Source organism: Neovison vison, chromosome 13 (assembly GCF_020171115.1).
Source record: "Neovison vison isolate M4711 chromosome 13, ASM_NN_V1, whole genome shotgun sequence".
NCBI lineage: Eukaryota > Metazoa > Chordata > Mammalia > Carnivora > Mustelidae > Neogale > Neogale vison.
In genome coordinates, this window is record NC_058103.1 from 104,017,137 (window position 1) to 104,029,218 (window position 12,082).

Genomic DNA, 12,082 nt, shown 5'->3' on the forward strand with positions numbered 1-12,082 from the left:
CATATAGGGAGGGAGGGGGGCAATTTCAGAACCTAAACCAGGAAAAAAGGTAGGAATCTTCATAAAAATTGAGTCACCCATTCCCTGCACAGGAATCAGAGGTCACTCCTCCACTTCTGCTTCTTGAGCAGAGATATTTACAATTGTTTCCTCTCCTGGGAAATATGAAAGTTAGCCAGGCTGCCTAGGGCTCTGCCACTTTCCTGAGGCTGCTCCAGATTGGCAGATGGCCAGCAGTGGCTGCTGAAGGGATAAAATCCCCTCATCATGAATAAGGAAACTCCTGAGTAAAGCCTTGAATTTCAAGAGAGGAAATAGATTGTAAAAGTATTTTTCCTCCTTCATAATGAGAAGGGCATGTGTGGCCACACAGGGGGCTGTACATATCAGTACCAAGAGGAGCCCAGAGGGCCCACAGCCAGCACATGGTGAAGGACACCATGAGGAGACTGGCCTGCCTGGGAGCGGCCTGCTAAGGCCTGGGCCAGGGACCCACCCACCTCCCCATCAACTGTGTCTCAGACCTAGGACGCCCAAATGGTGGGGTAAGGGTCATAGGAAATGACTAACATAGAACACAGCTTCTTGACTTCCTCAAGTGAGACCTCTGAGACAGATTTGATTCAGCTTGGAAAGGAAATGTTAGCTATTTAGCAACATAAATATTGTGAAGAAACCTGTAAGTATTACAATTACAACTCGGATGATTTAACTTGTATTGTCTCTGTAAGACATACTAAGCACATAAACTTTCAGTCAGTCCAAAAATATAAACTTTTAGTGCCTGCCACAGATTGGGTTCCTAGGGAAGCAGACACTGAGCTAGTAATACACATGGAGGAAAGTTGTTGGAAGGTCTCCATGGGAGATACACCTGTGGGGGTGAAGAGAGTTGGGTAGGGGAAGTAGAGCTGCTGTGTGGTCCTAACACAGGTCTCAGCATGGACCATGCAGAGCTCTGGAACCAAAAGAGCCCTGAAGAGTTGTCCCAAACTGGGGGTCAGGGGACAGGCAATTATAGCCTCCTCATCAACCAGTCATTGGGTGAAAACTCCCCCAGGGAAAGGGCCGTGGGCTTAATCATGGTGGATCCCTTTAGTTACAGCAGTTTCTGGAAAGGAATTTATCTGTGACTTGTGGAGAGCGAGGGGAATGTGTATCGAAGAACTGAAAGGGGGTGGCGGTAGTCAGGACAGCACTCCACAGCGTGACAGTGCTCTCACTCCAGAGTGACATGGGGTGATGCTCCAAGCAGGGTCTGGCCACTCAGCACCAGCTGGCATCCTCTGCTCCATTAGCAGAAACATCTAATCCCAAAGATTCCCCTGTTTGACATAAACCACCAATCCCTCATTAATCACAAGGGCACTCATGCCCCGCCCAGGAGAAGACAAGTGAACATCACAATGTGGGGGCTGTTAGGGTGCATCCAGGTGACAGCCAGGCCCCTCTAGGGGCAGCTTCTTGGGTTTGGTAACCTGTGAGCAACAGCACATTGATTAAATAAACCAAGGGCCGTCCACAGGGTAGATCATGAAAATGGAAGTTGTAGAAGACTGTAAGAGAATAAAACAGCGGGCACTTGATGATCCCATTTCTGGGAAAAGACAGACATATGGGAAGAGTCTAGAAGAATGGCCATGAAATTCAAGTAGTAAGATTATAGATTATTCTAATCTTTCTCCTTTTACTTAAATATATCTTCTGGATCAACCCAATATGTTACCTTTGTCATAGGGAAAAAATTAGTTTTTCTCTAAAGATTATAAGAGGAAATTTTTTTTTTTTTCATTAAGATAAACCTTGTAAGAAGTAGGCCTGTAGCTACCTTAGCCAACTAGTGATTTGCTTCACCACCAGCGTCAGAAATCAGAAAAGGTACTTTAAATGTTCACGCAAATCAATCTGAATCTAAGTACACCCCCCCACACACACTTTTTAAAATATTAGGTGACATATATAGAACTTCAGAGAACACTAAATACATCTCAGTGACCATTTTGTCTTCTCAGCAAGCGGGGAGGTGTTTTGTTTTGTTTTGTTTTCTATCAGCAATTAACAACTTGGGTTTAAATTGTGTCTAAAGTTCCTATTGGTAACACCTTCTTGTTAGGCAGATTGCTACCTGGGCCCCACCTCCCCACACCCTCTCATTTCCAGGCTTCAGAAATTCCTCCTCTGGGGCACTATCTGCTGTGCTTTCAGTGAGCTGTAATTAGCACCATGCTTCTCAAACTACCCTCTCTGGAACTGGGAAGTTATGTACATTTTCCAGACATTTTACGAGAAAGTTTTTCACATGCAGTAGGACATACAAAACATAAAATGTAGATGGCTTTTTTTTCTCCCAATTTATTTATTTTCAGAAAAACAGTATTCATTATTTTTTCACCACACCCAGTGCTCCATGCAAGCTGTGCCCTCTAGAATACCCACCACCTGGTACCCCAACCTCCCACCCCCCCGCCACTTCAAACCCCTCAGACTGTTTTTCAGAGTCCATAGTCTCTCATGGTTCACCTCCCCTTCCAATTTACCCAAATTCCCTACTACTCTCTAACGCCCCTTGTCCTCCATGCTATTGGTTATGCTCCACAAATGAGTGAAACCATATGATAATTGACTCTCTCTGCTTGACTGATTTCACTCAGCATAATCTCTTCCAGTCCCGTCCATGTTGCTACAAAAGTTGGATATTCGTCCTTTCTGATGGAGGCATAATACTCCATAGTGTATATGGACCACATCTTCCTTATCCATTCATCCGTTGAAGGGCATCTTGGTTCTTTCCATAGTTTGGCGACTGTGGCCATTGCTGCTATAAACATTGGGGTACAGATGGCCCTTCTTTTCACGACATCTGTAGTAGATGGCTTTTTGAGAGGGAGTATGAAGCTCCAAGAAATTTCAAGCCCCCCCAAATCTCCAGATCTTTTGTGGTACAAGCTAGAAAACCTCTGGTACTCCTGATATCTTCACAGAAAGTCCAAGATGCCCTGGCCAAGAATAAAGAATCTAGGAGTAGATGGTCACCAGCATTTGGGGGAACAGAGCATAAGGTAAAGGGTAGTCCTGGGGGAACTGGGGTGAAAACCTCCCACAGACAGATGTTGTTTATCTCATCATCTTCCCTGGTATTAGACGGATTTCAACAATTTAGTTCATAACCTGCCACTAGGTCCTGTAATGCCAGAAGGGAGTCTTAGCTTCTGCTCTCAAAGAGCTCAGTTTAGGAGCTAATAAATCAAGGCATGAAGGTATGTGACGAATGTTTTTGGGAAGTCCAAAAAATGTTCATTTTTTCTGGGGAAAACAAGAAGCACTAGAGAACATAGTGGTATTCGATCTGGGATCGAATCAAAGAATTAGCAATCAAAGAATTAGCCAGGCTAAACTGTGTGGCAGGCAGAGATGGGACAGGATTCTCATGGCTCTTACTATGGTCAGCAAAGTGCACTCACGGGGATGGAACAACTTCAGTGCTGGGCCACAGACAGAAATCCTCATGGAAACAAAATCAACTGTCCACACCATCGCAACAAGTGGGTCATCTTTCCACCTCTGCTTCTGAACTAGAGGATTCTTCAAATCTGTTTCTTTCCCTGGGGAAATGTGAAAGCTCACCAATAGGGCCAAGACCCTGCTTCATCCCTGATTTGCAAAGAAAAACAGTTGCTGCTTCAGGAAACTGTAAAGGCTCTGAAAAAAAATTTTCTGCTGCATAACAAATATGAATGACACAACTTGGTTCAGCTTAGAGAAATTCTTTCTTAAAGTGCTAGATGGTCTCTGTAATTAGTGTTTCCCTTAAATACAATTTCTTCAAAGACTGTTAGCAAACACAACTGGCCATGTCCCTGTAACTTGTATTCTTAAAAGTTCCATGGGCTGTAAAAGGGCTCTTTGAGAGAGCAATGGGCAAGGGAATAGGCTTCCCAGAGAGCAGTGACCAAAGTTAGTTCACCAAGAAGGGAAAGCCAAGATTATAAAACCTGTTCTTTGCAGAAGGAGGAGGGAAGCCATCTTTTCCATGTTTTGCAAAAACTTCTACATCACTTCTAAGTTCTAGAACTAACATTTTGAAATTACCCTGAGCTTGAATTTTCTGGCCTACCCCAACCTTAAAAAGATAACAGATAAACAGCAAAACTTTAATTCATGAAGATTATAACAGAAGTACTATATTTTATACTTTCCCAAACATTTCTAATTTTAATTATATTCCTTTCATTAAACAAAATAGAAGTTTGAGAGCCATGTGTTCTTGGGCAAAGAATATAACCAAAGTACCTCACTTTCAACATTTGTAATAACTTGGGTAAGAATACCTAGTTCCACAGTTGTTTGAAGGCTAAAAGCATATACATTATTTAGAATATTATTGCCTGAGACATGGAAAGGGCTAAGTGGGAGCTAGTGTTAGGTGAAGGAGAAACATTAACATAGTATGTATGTGATGGAGTAATTTGTTTCTTTTCACTGATAACTTCTGCTTTAGCAAAAGTGGAATCCTTTCTTTCTTTATAGAAGTGCAGCTGCTTGTCTTAAGTCAAATTTTTCCTGCTCACAGTTGAAAGCTGACACCATTTGTATCTTTCAAGCCAGTTGGGAGACGAGCCAGCTTGAAGAATCCCCTTTTCCACTATGTTTGATTAGATGACAGAAACCTAACAAAGTTTTAAGGATAAATCATCCAAGTTGAAGAAAAGATGGGTTCTGGATCTATTGGGGTAGCTGGTATTTCCATTTCTATTCATATTTGGCATCCCTGAGACAGAAGCATGTTGGAAAGGAGAAAGCATCATGTTTCCATGGGGAGGCTATGCATCAAGCACATAATTACTGAGAGCATCAGTGAAGTTCATTGTAGCAAGGTGTGCCTAGGCCAAGTGAAGCCACTGGGGCAGTTGCCTGAACTTGACACTGTTGGGTCTAAAAAGAGGCATCTTTAGAGCAAACCAATGGACTAAAGAACAAAACCACCCACATTCCCATGACCCTTTTCTCAGCGTTCAGACTTGGGGTCCTGGTACAGTCTAAACAATGAAAAAATTTCAGTAAGAACATTCCTTACTGCCTTTTACAAGTGAGGGCTCCAAATGACACTTCACACTCTAGCTAGCATGTTGTCTATTACATATAGAACTAAATATTATTCCATTTTTGTTGTACCTGAGTTCATACAGAAGGGTCTGTGGACAAAAGACAAGACCGATACAAAGCTAAAGTTAAGCAGGGCTTTATTTCGGGCTAGCACCGAGAACCAAAACCGACCGGTCGGGGTCACCTTTTACAAAGGGAAAGCAATGACCTCCTATTCTCATCGGCCAGGTTTTATAAAGTAAAGGCCATATAGTTGAACCCGGCCAATGAGAATGTAGCACACAGAGAACATCATACAATCATGCTAGGTTATACACAGGTGGCCAATTGGATTACACTCTACCTCATGGTAATCATTTGATTCAGCCTATCACCTTGGCTAGAATTGGCACCTGAAAGGCAGGGCTCACATTCCTTAGCGGGTAGGGAGGTAATACATGCGCTTTTACTGATTGGATGTCTCCACCTGGCCAAACACATCCTGGTATCTGGGCTCCATTATCTCGCCCAGGCTGACATGTCCTGGTACTTGTGCTCTGTTATTGGGGGCTATTCGGTCGTATTTTAGCAGCCGACCATATTTCACTGGTTCTGTTTCTAAGCGCGTTCCTCTTGGGGGAAGGGGCAGAGTCAATCTAAGTTCACACCTAAATATAGGGATGGCTATTCTATGGGGATGAGACCAGTACTGATCAAGTAGGCCCTTACATTCCCCCCCTTTTCTTTGGAAAAGATCTTTGACGGTTCTATGTCCCCCTGTGGTAAGGGGTTATATTGAGTTTGTAAGATTAGCATCTTTATCGCCCCAATTCTTTTTTGTACAAATGACATCAGGGCATTTATAGCGCAGGGGCCAAAGAGTAACATCAGTAATAGTAAGACCAGGGGGCCTGTAATCGCTGATATTAGGGAAGTCATCCACGGAGACCAGTTGAACAAACTCTCATACCACCCCAGGAGTCCCTGCATTGCTGTTTGCGCTCATCTAGCCTCCTTTTGACAGCCGCCAGGCTGTCTTTAATGACTCCAGTGTGATTTATCCAAAAGCAGCATTCTTCCCCTAAGGTCACACAAAGTCCCCCTTTCTCTAAGAATAGTTATGTCAAGCCCTCTTCTATTTTGCAGTACCATTTCAGCTAGAGAGCTCAGGGAATCAGTTAGTTTATATTTTCATGCATGTGGTGTAGGTCAGCATCTACTTGGGATCCAAGAGCCTCAGAATCTACTTTCTCTTTTATTAAGGCTGCGGTTCCTATTGCGGTGGACCCTGCTATCCCTGCAGCCACTAACGCTGGAATTAGGATGGGGACCGCACGTTTTGTTCGTCCTGTCCCTGCAGGGAGATGCTGGAATCCCTCGACTCCCCCATAATAACCTACTTGGGGAAGGATGTGGGCCATTATACAGAGTTCATTCCAGGAAGCGTTTTGGAACAAGGCAAGATTAAGGCATGGCATGAGTCCTGAATTGCAAGCAAACCAGGCCCTGGAAGGGGCCTTAAGGAAATTAGTGAAGACGGTAGGGACCATTATAATTTCACATAAGTCTTTGTACTGGGAAGATTGCTTCCCTTTTCGTGTTGCAAAGCAAAGTCCCTTACCTTCTATATCCCCTAGTGTTAGTCTAGGTACTTTTCCCCATTCACAAGAGTCATGAGAGCTTTCATTTTTAATCTTCCCCTTTCAGGTCCCTATGGTAAGATTGGCCCCCACGCCATTATAGTATGGGGGCCAGCAGTCTCGGGTGATATTAGGAACTGAAGTATTTAAAAAATTAAACATTGTATCTATCAGTGGGAGTAAAACTTTTGTGGCACTATTGCCATTGTCAACCTCTTTTTTATCCTTCACAATAGCCTCCTTCGGGGTAGGCATGGCGGGTAGCCTGGTTGGTTTTAATGGCTTGGGAGAATTTAAAACTGGGTTCGGCCCTGGGCCAGGGCGCTTCTCAAATCTTTATCTTCTGGATGGGAGATTGCCCTCCTCTATCTGCACCAGGTTCATAATATCTAAGGCCCCAAGATCCGCCATATTCCCAAAGACGATCTTTGGGGTTGATGATCATAAGAGATATATTTGTACAATATCCCCTATATCGGTGGGATGCGTTTGAAGGGAAGATCCCTGCAGCTAAATTTTTATCAAATTCCTTTTGTGTTACACAGTTGTCTGTTCTGGTGGGTACTAGCGTTATGTGGGGGTCACGGTTAATTCCCCAATCAGAGGCTATTGTCTCACAGCCCCACCATGCACAGTAATAGTCTGAAGCCCCCCAACATCCTGTATAAGTCCCTGTGTTAGGATACATGTAATAGGGGGCATGCGTGACACAGGGAGTTACAGGTGCCAATTGACATAGAGTCACATTAAATTGCATAGTTGGCTGATGGGTCAGCCACTCATTGCTTTGTATAACCTTTTCTACTTTTGTTAATTTCACCTGTCTAATTTCCTATTTATACTTCTCTGTCTGATGGGGCGACTCAGAAGTTTTTACATAAACCGGTAACAATAGGAGTAACAAGGAACTTAATGAACTCATTGTTTTTTGAGCCTTAGCTTTAGTCCATGGTCGGTGGAGTCCATCGGCAATGGTACCCATCTCTGGGGGGCGCTCCTGTCCTCGGCTTGTTTGACATGACCCGCATGAATCCAGGCCCTGATGCCTTCTACTTTTATTGCTGTGGGGGTGGTCAAAATGACAGTAAAGGATCCCTTCCAATGAGGTTCCAAGTTTCCCACTTGGTGGCGACGTATCCACACCAAGTCCCCAGGCTGGTAAGGATGTGGATCCATCTCTGGCTCCATTTCACTGTTGGCAGTTTGGATCCCTGCGTGGGCCCTTTTCAAGACAGATTGTAGTGCCTGCAGTGACTGGAGTACAGACTGATCAGACATTTCTGCTATGGTAACCTCCTATAACAGGGGACAAAGGGGGGGGGCTCCCAAACATTATCTCAAATGGAGTAACCTTTCTTAAATAGGGTGTACACCATACCCTGAGAAGGGCAAAGGGAAGGAGATCTACCCATCCACCGCCAGTCTCCAGAATTAGCTTTGTCAGGGTTTCTTTAAGAGTCCGGTTCATTAATTCTACCTCCCGGAACTCTGGGGCCGGTAGGTACAGTGTAGTTTCCAATTAGTGCCCACGGCTTTAGCCAGTGTATGGGAGACTGAACTCATAAATGCAGGCCCGTTGTCTGACCCAATCACAAGAGGCAGCCCAAATCTAGGAACTATTTCCTCTAATAGTTTCTTTGCTACCACTCCTGCTGTCTTGTGTTTGGCAGGGAAGGCCTCTACCCAACCTGAAAAGGTATCCACAAAGACTAACACATACTTGTGTCCGTATTTTCCCAGTTTCCTCTCCGTAAAATCCACTTCCCAATAAATTCTTAGTTCCTTACCTCTTTCTCTCCTCCCTCTCCCCATTCTATCCACCCACCCCCCGCGTTTACTGCCTGACACTGAACGCATCTATCAACCACATCTTGAACCATACGCCCTAGTTTAGAAACCTGGAACTGCTTGCCTATAAGCTCCTTAAGTTTGCGTATTCCCAGATGAGTACCCTGGTGTATCTGGCTTACTAATTTTTTCCCTAGTCTTTGAGGAAGAATTATTTTTCCTGTTTTAGTCTTGGCCCAGTCCCCTCCATTGTCCAATTGAGTCCATTTTTGTAAATATCTTAAATCTTCCTCTGAATAGTCCAGCTTCTCTGGTAGAACTGGAGCTGGAAGTGTAACTAGCTCCAGTACTATCTCTTGGGCTGCTGTTTTGTGGCCTGATCTGCTAACTGGTTTCCTTTTGAGTTTAGATCAGTCCCTTTCTGGTGCCCCCGGCAATGCATAACGACCATCTTCTTCGGATTCCAGATAGCCTGGAGGAGAGCCAATATTTCCTCTTTGTTTTTAATTCCTTTTTCTTCAGCTGTTAACAGGCCTCTCTCTTTATAAATAGCCCCATGTATGTGAAGAGTAGCAAAAGCGCACCTGCTGTCTGTGTAGATGTTAACAGTCCTACCCTTGGCCATCTGCAGTGCCTTGGTGAGTGCAATCAGCTCTGCTTTTTGTGCCGAGGTTCTGTGTGATAGGGCCTCTGCCCAAAATTCCTGTTCAGGAGAGACTACCGCAGCCCCCGCATACCTCTTTCCATCGACCATATAGCTACTTCCATCTGTGAGTAGGGTCATCTCCGCATCCCGGAGGGGAGTGTCTCTGAGATCCGGTCTTATTCCTGTGACCTGGGTCAGGACTTCCCCACAGTCATGCGGGTGGTCAGCTAGCTCCTCTGGCAGTAGCGTGGCTGGATTTAGCACCGCTGGGGGCCAGAACGTCACCTTCGGCTTGTTGAGGAGGAGGGCCTGGTACCCCGTCACTCAGGCATTTGTCATCCACCAGTCTGGCAGAGTCCGGAGAAGGCCCTCAATAGCATGAGTAGTGGTCAAGATGAGATCTTGGCCCAAGGTTAATTTACTGGCGTCTTTAACCAGGAGGGCTGTAGCAGCAATTATGCGGAGGCAAGGGGGGGAACCAGCCACTACTGGGTCTAATTTCTTGGTAAGGTAGGCTACTGGCCTTTGCCAAGGCCCCAGAGTCTCATTTGGCCACTCCTGCCTTTTCGTCCACATATAAGTGGAAGGGCTTGGTAACATCTGGGATGGCCAATGCTTACTTAGTAAGGCTGTTTGTAATTTCCGAAATGCTCCTTCTGCCTCAGCTGTCCATTCTATCATAGTGAGTCCTCCCTTAGTAAGTTTATAGAGGGACCAAGCAATTTCTGCAAACCCCGGAATCCATAATCTACAGTAGCCCACTGTCCGGAGAAACTCTCACTTGTCGGGGTGTGGTGGGGTGGGGGTATCGGGTAATCACCTGTTCCCTGGCTTCAGACAGCGAACGCACTCCTTCGTGGAGATCAAAGCCTAAATAAGTGGCATGGCTCTGACAAAGCTGTGCTTTCTTAGTACCCTTTTCCCTGCAGAGTCTGTAAGAGAGCTCTCCTCAGTCGTCCCCACCTGCCCCAAGCAGGACTGGTAGTCCTCAGCGGCTATTAGCAAGTCATCAACATATTGTAACAGAGTGACTCCTGGATTGGAGGTTCTGTACTCACGTAGATCCTCATGCAGGGCCTCGTCAAAAATGGTAGGTGAATTCTTGAACCCTTGGGGAAGTCTCATCCAGGTAAGCTGGCCTTGGAATCCTTCCTGTGGGTCAGACCACTCAAAAGCAAAAAGAGGCTGAGACTCTTTTGCTAAATGTATACAGAAAAATGCATCCTGTATATAAGACGGTATATACAGTTCTTTTGGGGCCCAGGAGGGAGAGTAGGGTATAAGGGTTGGGCACCTTTGGGTGGATATCTTCAACCCATTTATTAACTTCCCGTATGTCTTGAACTGGTCGGTATTCCCCAGTTTCAGCCTTTCTGATGGGGAGCAAAGGTGTGTTCCATGGAGACTTACAAGCAACCAGGATCCCGGCTCCTCGAAGACAGTTAATGTGTTTCCTGATCCCTTTCTTTGCTTCCCAGGGGAGGGGCGTACTGTCGGATGCGAACAGTCATAGCTGTCGCTTTTAACTGTACCACCACTGGAGGCTGTTCTTTGGCTAGGCCAGGGGGCTTTCCTTCTGCCCAGACTTCAGGAAACTCGGCCTGCAGGGTTTGGAGTAGGTTGCCCTCTTTTCTTTCCTCTGGCTTAGAGGTTGGCTCAGAAAGGAGGTATTCATCTATTGCTGCCATAAACATCTGCACAGTGGGCTCTCCTCAAGTTACAGTCACATCTCCTTCCAAGAACTGAATGCCAGCTGGTAATTTATGGAGGAGGTCTCGTCCCATCAAGTTATAGGGGGCATTAGGGAGTACCAAAAATCGATGTTTGACAAGTCCAGAAGCCAAATTTAGAGTCCTTTCCATTGTCCATTTATGCCTCTCTGTGCCATTTGCTCCCTGTACCTAGGCTTCCTCTCCAGACAATTCTCCAATAGGTTTAAGTAGTGATGAAAATTGGGCTCCCATGTCCACTAGAAAATCAATCGATTTCCCCTCCACTTTAATCTTGACCCGAGGTTTGGGGAAGGGCTCCGAACCATGGCACCTTCAGTCTCTGGTGGCCAGCATCACTGCCTTCTTTTTGGGGCACTCCTTGGCCCAGTGGCCTTTTTCCGTACAGTAAGCACACTGGTCTGAATCCAAGGCTTCCTGCCTATTTTCTCTGTGCTTGGGCCTTTCTCTCCATTGGTCATCCCCCACTGGCCTCTTCCCTTTTTCATGTAATGCCAAAACCTTAACTATTTTCTCCCATCCAAGTACTAACCAGGCCCCACCCTGCACCTTAACTATTTTCTTAGTCTGGTTTCTATCTTCGTGTGCATCCCTATTGTTAAACACCTTTTTCTGCTATTCCCACCAACTCAGTCAAATTCTTCCCTTCAAATCCTTCAATTTTCTGAAGCTTCTTTCTTATATCCAGGGCTGCCTGACTGGCAAAAGCAAGATTTATTGCCCTTTGATTCTCGGGCATCTCAGGGTCAATTGGACTATACATTTTATGGGCTTCAATAAGCCTTTCTAGGAAGGCCCCCAGGGACTCCTCCTTACCTTGAGTCACCGCACTAATTTTAGACAAATTTACGGGCCTCCTTGCAGCCGCACAGAAGCCCCCCAGTAGATTCTGGCGGTAGAAACATAGGCTCTCCTTACCTTCATCGGAGTTTGGGTCCCAGTTGGGGGGTTTCTTTGGGCAGTAGTCCTCCATTCGCCAGGGATCGAGGTCCAGGCCAAGCCTCTCTTTTATCACCTTATGGGTTTCTCGCATAATGCGATCCCTCTCCTCTGCATTGAAAAGGGCCATAAGGGACGCCTGGGTGGCTCAGTTGGTTAAGCAGCTGCCTTCGGCTCAGGTCATGATCCCAGCGTCCTGGGATCAGGTCCCACATCGGGCTCCTTGCTCGGCAGGGAGCCTGCCTCTCCCTCTGCCT

The 12,082-nt window shown here is 45.7% G+C and overlaps 1 long non-coding RNA gene across 1 annotated transcript; it reads right to left on the bottom strand.

Moving 5' to 3' along the window:
• Nucleotides 1-5,223: 5,223 nt before the first annotated feature.
• Nucleotides 5,224-11,977, bottom strand: LOC122893118. Its single transcript, XR_006381578.1, has 2 exons — nt 11,805-11,977; nt 5,224-7,976 (listed from the first exon to the last, which is right to left on the bottom strand). It is a non-coding gene; the product is annotated as an uncharacterized LOC122893118 (long non-coding RNA).
• Between the last annotated feature and the right edge of the window lie 105 nt (nt 11,978-12,082).